The 11,825-nt window shown below is 39.3% G+C and overlaps 1 pseudogene; it reads left to right on the top strand.

Annotated features, from left to right (window-relative positions):
* Positions 1 to 10,732: 10,732 nt before the first annotated feature.
* Positions 10,733 to 11,408, top strand: LOC123363241 (annotated as a pseudogene).
* Positions 11,409 to 11,825: the final 417 nt, after the last annotated feature.

The raw sequence follows: 11,825 nt of genomic DNA, 5'->3' as shown, positions 1-11,825 counted from the left end.
AGTTAAATTTAAAATACAACTTGTATTTGAATACTTACAAACTAGACCTTAAGCAAGTCATTTAATGTCTTAGTTCCCCCTCTGTAAAATGGTGGTAATACTCATTTAGCTTACTACATATATGTCTGGTGGAATTTTCAATTTATCCTCATTCCCTTGATAGACTTTTAAATAAATATTTAAATTTTGAATTATTTTGCCTTCTGGGTGGGTGACTTGGGCAATAAACACCTATCCTAAATTAGCATAGTTAAACAACAGCCTTCTACTCACAGGTAGAGGTTACACTTTAAGAATTATACCCAGATAAGGCAGTGATATTTCGCTATGCACACAAACTTGATAGAACACAATAGACAGCTGAAGTGAAACAAAAAAGTTACTGATTTATATTTCAGAGAATACAATGTAAATCAAGCACCTGTCACTATTCACTAATAAATATGTTCTGAAAGTCAGCAGAACCTCAGAGGAATTTCTTGTGCATTTCATTGAAGAAACTACAAATGCAATTCCAGCAGCGAGAAAATCATTATCCCTAGTTTAGAGTCCTTCTGCAGCACTTACCTCTGAGTCAATTATTAAAGTCAATGGTAATCTCCTTGTGGTATCCTACTGTATTTTAATTGAATTCAGAAGATTTTTTTTAATTATTAAGCTCTTCTGGACTCTTGTTCATTCAATCAACAGTGATCTCAATACAAACTATAAGGAATTTATCAAAATGTTAGTGTCACAAAGGGGAAGTACAGCACTTAATTTGTGGTAGGATGTGTGAGCTACATCTAAATCAATGAAAAACTAAGTACATCCACCTTTTATTTTGTGCAAGTTGTCAAGGTTCCTTCCCCACTCTGAACTTTAGGGTACAGATGTGGGGGACCTGCATGAGAAGCTCTAAGCTCAATTACCAGCTTAGATTTGGTATCGCTGCCACCATTCACAAGCACTCCCTTCTTTGGGTAGTCTTGAGAAACTTCACCAATTTCCTGGTGAACAGAGATCCAAACCCCTTGGATCTTAAAACAAGGAAAAAATCAATCAGGTATTAAGAAAAAAGGCTTTTAATTAAAGAAAAGAAAGGTAAAAGAAAACCCTCTGGGAGAGATTAGCATACCAGCTACTCTCACAGACAACAGATTCAAAACACAGAGGATGTTGCCCTGGGCAAAAACTTAGTACTCCAATGAAAATACCCCAATACCCAATTTGATTCTACCTCTAATTGCACAAGACAGGTTACAAAGAAATAAACATAAACCTATTTATTCCTTTCTAAAACTTACTACTCTGATAAGAGGCTGGTTCCTTGATCTTTTTCACTCCAGCTGAAAACTGAAAACTAAAAAAAGGAAAACTTCCCTCCTTCCTCTTTAAACATCTTGTTCCCCCATTGGTTCCTCTGGTCAGGTGTCAGCCAGGCTAGGTGAACTTTTTAACCCTTTACAGGTAAAAGAGGCATTAACCCTTAACCATCTGTTTATGACACAAGTGTTAGCGTGTACTATTAGGTCTTAACTGCTTAGAGGTTAGGAATGAGTAAGTTGGTTAAATAAATAAAATTTGTCTCCTCTAAAATCTTTTCCTGATTCTGGAATTTAATTTGAATCAAACCTTGAGAAGCTTCTGAACTATTCAAATACATGTTTGTTTTTTGCTAGTGTCCTGCAATTGCCAGGAGTGTTGATATAACACAAAAAAGCCCTCATGATTTTTACTTATGATAGGAAATCCCAGAAAGTTCATGACATTCAGTTCTTTGTGGATCTCTAGCCTATTTTCTCAGATTGGAGCTCTGTAACTTCTGTGATCCTAGAGTTAGGAGAAACTTTGGATCTACAGCTCACCTCTTGACAGCTTTTCCAAACCAAACTTGAATCCTTTTAAGTTTGTTCATTAATAGTAGAAATGGAGCACTATTCATAACAAATTATTGTATTTAATAGCATAATACATTCATAGATATATGTTCAATAATATTGTTACCTCTATTTTCTAGAACATCAGCTTTCTAGATTTTCTACTTTCTCAGCTGTCCCCTGAAACAACCTTCTTGCCTCAATGCACAGGGGATGGATTTTTCAAATCCACTGAGCAGTAGCCTAACTTGTCTCCTATTGAAGCTCATGCTGAACACTTTAAAATGCCAATCCACAGGTGTTTGTTATTATGGTTAATGTGTTTCACTTCTACAGCCTGTAGCCCCCCCCCCAACACACACACACTTTATAAAAAAAAAACATGTGAACCCAAACAGAGCTCCATAATTATTTTGTTCTTCTAAACCATGCTCTGTGATTAAAAAGGTAATTCCAGTAGAGAACAAAGGAGCTTCATGAAATGATCAAGATAATACAAGGGAAAGGAATCCATATGATATGCTATAGTCATTCAGTCATGTAAACAATTATCTGTTCCAGCTGACAATTTCTCAGTATGTGAATCTTTAAGCTGCATACCCATTTTGATTTACTCAGTCTTCTGTCCTGTTTCTATCAGATACAAAAACAGCAAACTGAAAGCAAAAGAAAGCTTTCAGATTTGAAAGTTTTATGTTCCTGAGCAAAATCTGAACTTTGCTTTATGAAAATAGCATCACTGTGTTAATAAAATTGTGAGAATAAATCATATTCAGCCAGTTGTTCAATTTACGAATAGTATAGTATTTCAGAGGGAAAACATGATTTGCAAGAGAAGGCCAAACAGGAAATATTTAAAATGATAATGACACTGCTGCCTATGGCTGAGAGAAAGGGAGGGAAGACTTGCAAAACTTCATTTAATCTTGTCTTGCTTCCAGAACAGGTAAATTTCCTTGTGTTTCCCTTTTTTTTGACAGCATGAATCAGAACTTTTCTTCATAGCCTATGATCCTCACAAGCAGGAATTCTATCGTGTAATGGAAAGAATTGTAGCCACTAATTTTAATGCCCTTATGAATAATAACCAAATGTTTAGCAAAACTATCTTGAGAGAGAGACAGAGAGAAATACAGAGGGTGTCTGTATTTAAATTAAAAGACAAATTTGCCTAAATAATTGTTAATTTTCCCAGCTTAACGCAGCCAGCAGCCTCAATGCAGCTGCTTAATTTTATTTTTTTTAAAGTTGGATTATAAAGCTGAGTTGTCAAGCAGAGCTGTGCAAAAACACCAACACCCCCCCACACACAACTCATACCAGAGAAAACAGCAAAATATTAACCACATGTATATTAAGTGACATGTAATTTTGCCTAAAGTTTTTCATGACAATGATATTGCTGCTGGAAAAGTATTTTACATATGAATGCTCAGTGGGAGCCAAATTCTGATTGTATTGAAATCAATGGCAAAATGCCCATTGACTTTTTAGGCACTAGGATATGGGCCAGAGATAAATCAGAAATTTCTGTGGAAGATGGAAAGATTCTTCTAAATCAGCAGTGGGAGTACATCAAAGATGATGAACTTATCCCTTTCAATATCCAGTGTCATGTAATATTATAAAGGGTATAACTAGGAACAAAACCCTTAAGGGACAAATCCTGTGTTCTTTTAGGACAGAATTCTACAACTGAATCCACGTGTTGAACTCTGTGCCCTCACAGGGCACAACCCATAGAGAATTAACTGCAGGAAGAGGAAAGTTTCAGCACTATGACTTTAGATTTTATCAGACTGTTTTTTTAGGAAATATTTACTTTTTTGAAATACTGAATGAAAACCAAAAAACTTGATCTCTGGGAACTAAATATAGGCAGGTGCTAGGCAAGTTTCCACTTCCCCATAGCTATTCTGGGCTACAATTCTGGGCTTCTCTTGGACAGAAATATGTGCAAACTAAATTTACGATGAACACGGGTGAATCTCTAAAGGTTTGGTTCTATTTGGAGAGGCATCCAAAAATTCAGACACTTAAATAAGTAATCCAAGCTGAGACTTTTACAGAGTCATAGTTTATCATGACTTCGGGTACTGTTTACTTATTGCTGAAATAGAAGTCATATGAAAATAACCTAGCTAATGGTGTTTCAGCACTTCAGCTTCTGATATCAACAGGAGGAATATAGTGCAAATGCAAACACAAATAAAAGAAACCAAAATAGAAACTGTATATTCATCTTCTGAAATAAATAAATGGAGCACTTTGAATTTGGGGTGAAAGGTTCTGATGTTATGTCAGCTTGTTCACTCAACTCCAGTTAGGTTAAATGCACCAAACATATTGCCACTTGTGATCAGAGTCATGATTTCAACTCATATTTCCAGAATAAAAGGCTACTGAAGTAACTATCTTTGGCCATGTACGTCCCTTTACTACATCCTTTCTGCCCATCCTGTAAATACATTTTTTTATGTAAATCAGTAGGACTTCCACAACAGATTGAAGGAAGCATCTGACTTTTAGATCTCAAGGATTTGGGGGAACCATTTGCAGCTTATCTTTTATCTACAAAACATTTGAAAAGTTTCTTGTTTTCATTCTACTTTTTTATTTTTTTCCCAAAGCCTCCAACCATTTTGTTACTGTAGTCTTAATAATTTCATTTGAAAATATATAAAACATTTCTTCTCATACCAGACTAAGAGTTGTGTTTTGAATTGCAAGAAAAACATTATTTTCAGGGAAATTAACACCACTATAAACAATAAATTGGACCTCATTACATTTTCATAAGCTTTGATTTATGATGATTATAAAATTATAGTTTAATTGCTGTGGGTGTAAATGTTTTCTTCCTGGATTATTATTGGATTCCTACCACCCCCCATGTCCTCTCAAAGAACAGTATGGTTAGTAAATTATAGGTGCATAATAAACGGCTTGTTTCTTATGTACGTATTAAGTTCATAGATTACTAGTAAGAATATAAGATGCCCATTAGTTTAATTATTTTAATTAATTAATTTAGGGGTAGCGTTTCGTTGAATAGAATCTTGTGCTATCCATTTGAATGCTACAAACTATATGCATGCATGCATGATAAAATATCAGAGAGGTAGCTGTGTTAGTCTGGATCTGTAAAAAGCAACAAAGAGTCCCGTGGCACCTTATAGACTAGTCTATAAGGTGCCACGGGACTCTTTGTTGTATTATAAAAGAATAGTGCAATCACTTCTACACCAAAAAGTCAAACACCCTGGTCTCTTTCATGCTACATTTTGTGAGTACACTGCAGCTGTCAAAAAGAGTGACCTTAATATTTAAAACAAAATATCCCTCCCCATCCACAGCTTCTCCAAAAGAAGTCTTATCTATTTCCATATGCTCTTTTGTTACAAAGAGAAGCTAAAATAATGTATTGAAAAGAATCTCATTGACATATTAGGCAGTAGAAAATACTTCAAGCACAAAAGTCATGATGCCCTGGAATCTGTAATGGCATCTCTCGTGAGACATAAAGGCACAGATCCTCAAAAGATATTTCAGTGAAATGAATCTCCCACTGAAATCAATGACAGTTAGGAACCTAAATACTTTGAGGATCTGGGTCTAAAAGCCTTCAACTCCTATTTAGTACATTGGTAGCTGAGAGCTCCACAACTGCCAGGAGGTTCTCAGCATCTGTCAGATTGGGCCCGAAGGTAACATTCAGAACCAGATCACTTCCACCATTTGCTTTTTCTTTTTCTTGTTGTTTTAGTTAACGATTAAACCTCAAATACAAAGAAATATAGAGCATGGGAATACCAAATGGGCATTTTCAAAGTAACAGTTTGAGTGTCAAAGAGGCCTGATGTCATTCCTATATATTTTATACCCTGCCATTACTGTGTCCGATTGATTATCATCATTTCACTAAGTTTATGTGGTACCTATTATATCAATATCCTTTTTTTAATATCAGGCACTCAAGTTCACCCATCTTAGTATTTAGACTTGTAACATTTGTACGTAAAACTAAATTCCATAAGTACCATAAAGTTCCTTATGAGAGTAAGAGAGAAAAATTACTTACATAGTTAAGTGTTGCAAAACCCCAATGAGCAGGTTTCACACTTGTTACAAAGTAGGAAGAATAATGACAATTTACATTTGTAGAAAAAAATATTTTTGAATACAGAAATTGTTCAACTGGAAATTGCAAATATTAATTTCCAACTTTTAAGAAACACATGGTGGAAGGTGGCAAACTTTTCAGTGTTTCTTGCTTCTAGTTGGGCCAGATAAACCACTAAAATCTGACAGCATGTGTTAGAAGGTTTTAAGGCTTAATAAAGACCATTCAATCTAACTAGCTTTTGTAAACTTCCATTTGTAAATGCTCCATTGCTTACTGATGCCAGCTAATTGTTCCTTTAATAATGTAACATTTTTGCTTAAGTAATCTTGCCTAGATAGCCATTATACAGCTATGATGATTCTCTGTTGGGTAAATGTACTTTGTGATATATATCCTGATTTTTTCCCATTGCTTTTCTACTCTTACTGCATTGATCGCTTAAACCTCTGGAGACTCTATATTTGCATTTTTCACTTACAATAGATTTGTCATGCATGATTACCACTGTTTTTCTAGTCTTCCTCTAATGAGGATACCACTTGGTAATACTAATTTCTTCCTCCATCAACTGGTTGATAAATATGCATTTGTTGTGTGCCTAAAACCTCTACTGATTAGATTTACAACTTTGGGTGTACAAGGAAGGCATTATCAAGTCTGTAATTTCAAAGGTGTTTCTGAAATTATATTTAATTTGGGATTATCTCCAAGATTCATATTATACATGCAATATAGATTTTTCACATAACGTTGTCCTCATTAATCTTTTGTTTCCTGTCACTGGGGGAGTCAGAGATACAGCCCTAAGTTTTCATTAATGATTAGTGATTTTGTATGCCTCAGTTTTGGAATGCCCAACTTGATATACCTTAAAGGAGCTTGATTTTTCAGTGGACTGATGGTGATTTAAATAGGGTTGCCAACTTTCTAATCACACAAAACTGAACACTCTAGCCCTGCCCTTTCCCTGAGGCCATGCCCCTCCAACCCCTGCTCACTGCATTCCCTGTCTCTTGGTGGCTCACTCTCCCCCACTTTCACTGGTCTGGGGTGAGGGCTCTAACTGGGAGTGCAGGCTCCAGGGTGGGGTCAGAAATGAGGGGTTCAGGGTGTGGAAGGGGGCTCTGGGCTGGGGGTTGGGGTGTGGGAGGGGGTGAGGGCTACGGCTGGGGGTGTGGCCTGTAGGGCGGAACCAGGGATGAAGGGTAGGGGGTTCAGGAAGGGGCTCCAGCCTGGGGTGTGGGGCAGAGGAGTTCAGGTTGTGGGAGGGTGCTCTGGGCTGGGGCAGGGGGTTGGGTGCAGAGGTGTGTGAGGGCTGTATGTGGTGGTGCAGGCTCTGTGGTGGGGCTGGGGATGAGGAGTTTGGGGTGCAGGAGGGGGATCCAGGCTTTGGGGGGGCTCAGGGCTGGGGCAGGAGGTTGGGGCTCAGGTTTGGGGTACAGGCTTACCTCCAATGGCACCCGGTCAGCAGCTCTGCAAGGGGGCTTGGGCAGGCTTCCTGCCTGTCCTGGTGCCATGCTGTGCCCAGAAAACAGCCAGCAGCAGGTCTGGCTCCTAGGAGGAGGGGAGGCAGGCAGCTCTGCGTGCTGCTCTCGCCCACAGACACAACCCCCACAGCTCCCATTGTCCATGGTTCCTGGACAATGGGAGTGCAGAGTTGGTGCTTGGGAAGGGGGCAGTGCACGGAGCCCCATGTCCCCACTGTCTAGGAACCAGACCTGCTGACTGCTTCTGGGGCACAGTGCAGAGCCAGGACAGGCAGGGACTAGCCTTCCTTAGCTCTGCAGCACTGCACACTGGACTTTAAACTGCCTGGTCAGCAGTGCTGACTGGAGCCGCCGGGGTCCCTATTCGACCGGGTGTTCTGGTTGAAAACAGGACACCTGGTCACCCTAGATGTATACCATTAGAGGATCTGGCCTACCATGCTTGGAAAAAGGACAGAAGGTAAAATTATGAAAAGTGCTGTAGTGATTTGGGAGCTGAAGTCCCCTTTCAGAAGTGACTTAGAAGCTGAAATCTAATTCAAAGTGCATTGGAGTTAGAGGTTTACCTACTTAGGTTCTTTTGTAAATCCCTTAGGCACCTATATGCATGCTAAAGGTTTAACCATTGCCCTTTCATTTAAGTTATCTATAAGAGACAATTAAGACCAAAACAAAGGGGTATATGAGTCTGCTCAGGAATTTGAATGATCTGGGTGGAGGTGGTTTGCAGGATATTGTTTTGGCTAAGCGTGTGTGTGTGTGAGAGAGTGTGTGTGTGTGTGTGTGTGAGTGGGAGAGAGAGAGAGAGAACAGAAAGCGACTACCTCCTGTTGTTTGGTCCCTCTTGTATTCAAAGAAACAAAACCTCATACATGCTTTTTAAACAGAGAAAGAAGATAGCATCAAAGGTAGCAGACTCCATCAATTTCTCCTCCTGATCAGAACAGCCTACAAGACCCTGAATTTTGGCTAGCAACTCATGTAGCTACCTAAACGCATTTGTAAATCTGGCCCTAAGTCACTTCTGAAAATGAGGTTTAAGCTTTTAAGTCATGTAGCTATTGAAAATTTTACTCAGATTAAATGATATAATAGGTCTTTTTCATCTCTAAGTACTGTGCTCCTATTAGTTGTGCTAACATTTTTCTATTAAAACTCAAGCTTTAGAAATTGAGAAATCTTGTTAGGGAAAAAATCATTCTGGATGATCCCTTAATGTTTTTGAAAAAAAAAAACATTGCTGAGAGAGGTGAGTTTCATCCATGGCATTTTGCAAATCTTCAGAGAAAAGCCAAATAAACTACAAATTAGACACTACCCAATAATTCCTGGTTATATTCCATGACATATTTCATGGACCCTACCAGTATATGCACTGGGTCTCATGAATCAACATTATAGTAAAATATAAGTTTCACCCTATTCTGCAAGAGAAAATATGAAGTTTTTATCTTCCTAAATTATAGTGTTATTTGTTTCTTGATTTTCAGAATGAAGAGTTTTCCTAAATTAACTCTCTTGTGTAGAGTATACATTTTGAAGGGGCTAGTTTTGCAAGTTAAAGGTAATAATTGGAGATATACCAATCTCCTAGAACTGGAAGGGACCTTGAAAGGTCATCTAGTCCAGCCCCCTGCCTTCACTAGCAGGACCAATTTTTGCCCCAGATCCCTAAGTGGCCTCCTCAAGGATTGAACTCACAACCCTGGGTTTAGCAGGCCAATCAGTGAAAACTGGAATTTATCCAGGTATTTCCACCCCCTCTCCCCATGCTTAAAATCTTAGGAAATATGATGACAAGGTTTTATTTATTCACAAATAAATTTCACAATAATTAAATATAAAAGTTTAATAAAAAGGATTTGAGAGTGTGGGGAAAAAAAGATTGTGTCATTGCAAATTGAGTTGCCCATGTTTATATTTAGGCCTGTGGTTAAGTATTTTGCTGAAGTGGGACCTAAAACAGGAAAGTAGCTTGTAGGATGTATTAGCCTAAATTTCAAGGTCATTCCTTATCCTCTTTTATCTGTTTACCTCATTAGCATTTTCCATTTAAAAACAAAACAAAAAAGACAAGGCACAATCACTAAGTATTTTTATTAGTTAGATGACATGTTGTTAGTTGATATTCAATGCTGACTAATCACACAAACTATCAAAGGCTGATTTCTACATGTATAATGTTCATTTTGATTGGAACATATTCTTTTGCTGGAGAAAGGTAGGGGGTGTGTGTGTGAGAGAGGAGAGAGAGAGAGAGAGAGAGAGAGAGAGAGAGAGAGAGAGGTAAATCTAGCACAAACCTAACTACTGTGGTCCCAGTGCAGGCTGTTGTTTCTTTGGGTCTATGAAAATTTCCTCTTGTTATTAACCAGATAGACCAAGTGAAGTGTATAGATAAAAATTCAAAGTTGCTCAATATTCGGTCTGTCACTGCAGAGAAGAGCTCAGTGGCCCACAATATAAATAAGTTTGGGTTAAAGTATAATACCTAATTATAGTCACACCTTAAACAAAATGCACTTGAGTCAATGAGAATTTTGACTGTGTAGGATTCTCAATCTAATTAAGCACATTAGGTTCCTAATTCTCATTGAAAGTCAATGGGAGTTGGGCACCTAACTCACTTACGCTCTTCATTCCTCCTCATGAAAAACTGCAACAGAGAACCAGGGGATTCCTCCTTATCTCTCCCAACCTTATAGTCAGGATTATCTTCTCTTCCCACTAGATAAAGGCAGTTTGAAAGTCTCTTACATAAGATTCTCTCTACACCAGAAAAAAACCCCACACATTGGGTATTAGACAATAATAAAGCTATTTAATTAGGAAATCCATTTTAATTGTAGAGATAATAAAATCCCAGTGTTAAAACATGAAACATACTGTATAGCAGGCACATGTGTCATCTGTGCACTTATGGTACTTAATCCTGGGCATTTATATACTTATATTTAAAACATTTTAAAAACTGATAAAAAATAATGAGATAAAATACAGTTAGGTTTTTATGCTGTTATATCAGAACTGATTATATCATCATCATCAGATCTTGACATCAATCCACAGAGTTGGAGCTACCGCTTTTTAACGACCGGCAGCATTATACTAGAGCACGGGAAAGCTACAGGTTGTTCTGCTCATTTGCAGCTCCATAGTGATTTTCTCTTCTGAAGAGCTTACTGTTTAATTCATCTTTCTCTGCTTACAAGCAGAACAGCAACCTGCCAATTCCTCTATACTGTGCAGGTTACGGTGTCATGAATCTTAGGAGACTGAAAAAACTGCAGGCCCTGGTGCATTTATACAGACAGGATCCAGACCTCCTGAGGGGTAAGCAGCTAAGTTTACTGCGTGACAATGTGAAGATCATAGGAGATCCCATATCACTTCTTCAGTGCAATACCTCTGTAGAGAAGACAGCCAAGAAGGAGGAGGAATCGCCAGAGACAGCTGAGAGTGAGGAGAGTGATTTGGAAATTGAGGATGATGGTGTTATTGAACCAGATCTGAATGATTCCCAAGAAATGGGAGATGAATATTTGGAAAAAACAAATGAGATGATAGACCAGGCCAATGAAAAGAGGTGAATGAAGGTGAATTTCAGAAAGCCTTTGACTTGTTCACAGATGCTGTCAGGCTGAATCCTCACTTCAACTCTTGTACGTTAACCGAGCCAGTGTCTTTGTGAAACTGCAGAAGCCAAATGCCTCCATTAGAGCCTGTGACAGAACCTGTGAGTTTAACCCCAATTCAGCGGAAACATGTTGTATGTCTTTACCACCAAGGGGGAAGCTGGGAAGGGACAGCAACTTTAAAGCGCTGCCACGGCAGTGCTTTAAGGACAGTCCTTTGCTGTGGCAGCACTTTAAGGATCCTCAAAGCGCTTCCATGGAAAAGAACTGTCCTGAAAGCACTGCCCCGGCAGCGCTTTAAAGTTGCTGCCCCTTCCCCCCTCTGTCCCCATCGGTGGCCCTGCTTGTTGGGACCCTACCAGCAGGGCCGCCAACGGGGGAGGCAAAAAGGGCAGGGACATTAAAGCGCTGCCGTGGCAGTGTTTTAAGGATGGTCCTTTGCCTTGGCAGCACTTTGAGTATCCTTTTGCCCCTCCTCAGGTGCCGTTGGGCAGGGGGGACAAAAGGAGCCGCTGCCCCGGGGACGGCGATTTAAAAGGGCCCGGGGCTCTGGATGCCACTACTGCAGCAGCGGCATCCGGAGTCCCGGGCCCTTTAAATCACCACGGAAACCCTGGGTGGCCTGGAAGGGCTGGCTGGGGGATAGGGACTCCTAGTACCACCCCTTCTGCCCGAGGCCCTGCTCCTCTGGGGGCCAGAGCCCTGCCCCGTACTGGTA

The sequence above is a fragment of the Mauremys mutica genome, chromosome 2, assembly GCF_020497125.1.
Source record: "Mauremys mutica isolate MM-2020 ecotype Southern chromosome 2, ASM2049712v1, whole genome shotgun sequence".
Classification (NCBI taxonomy): Eukaryota; Metazoa; Chordata; order Testudines; family Geoemydidae; genus Mauremys; species Mauremys mutica.
Note: the sequence above shows the minus strand (reverse complement) of the source record. Positions and strands in the feature narration are given on the sequence as shown.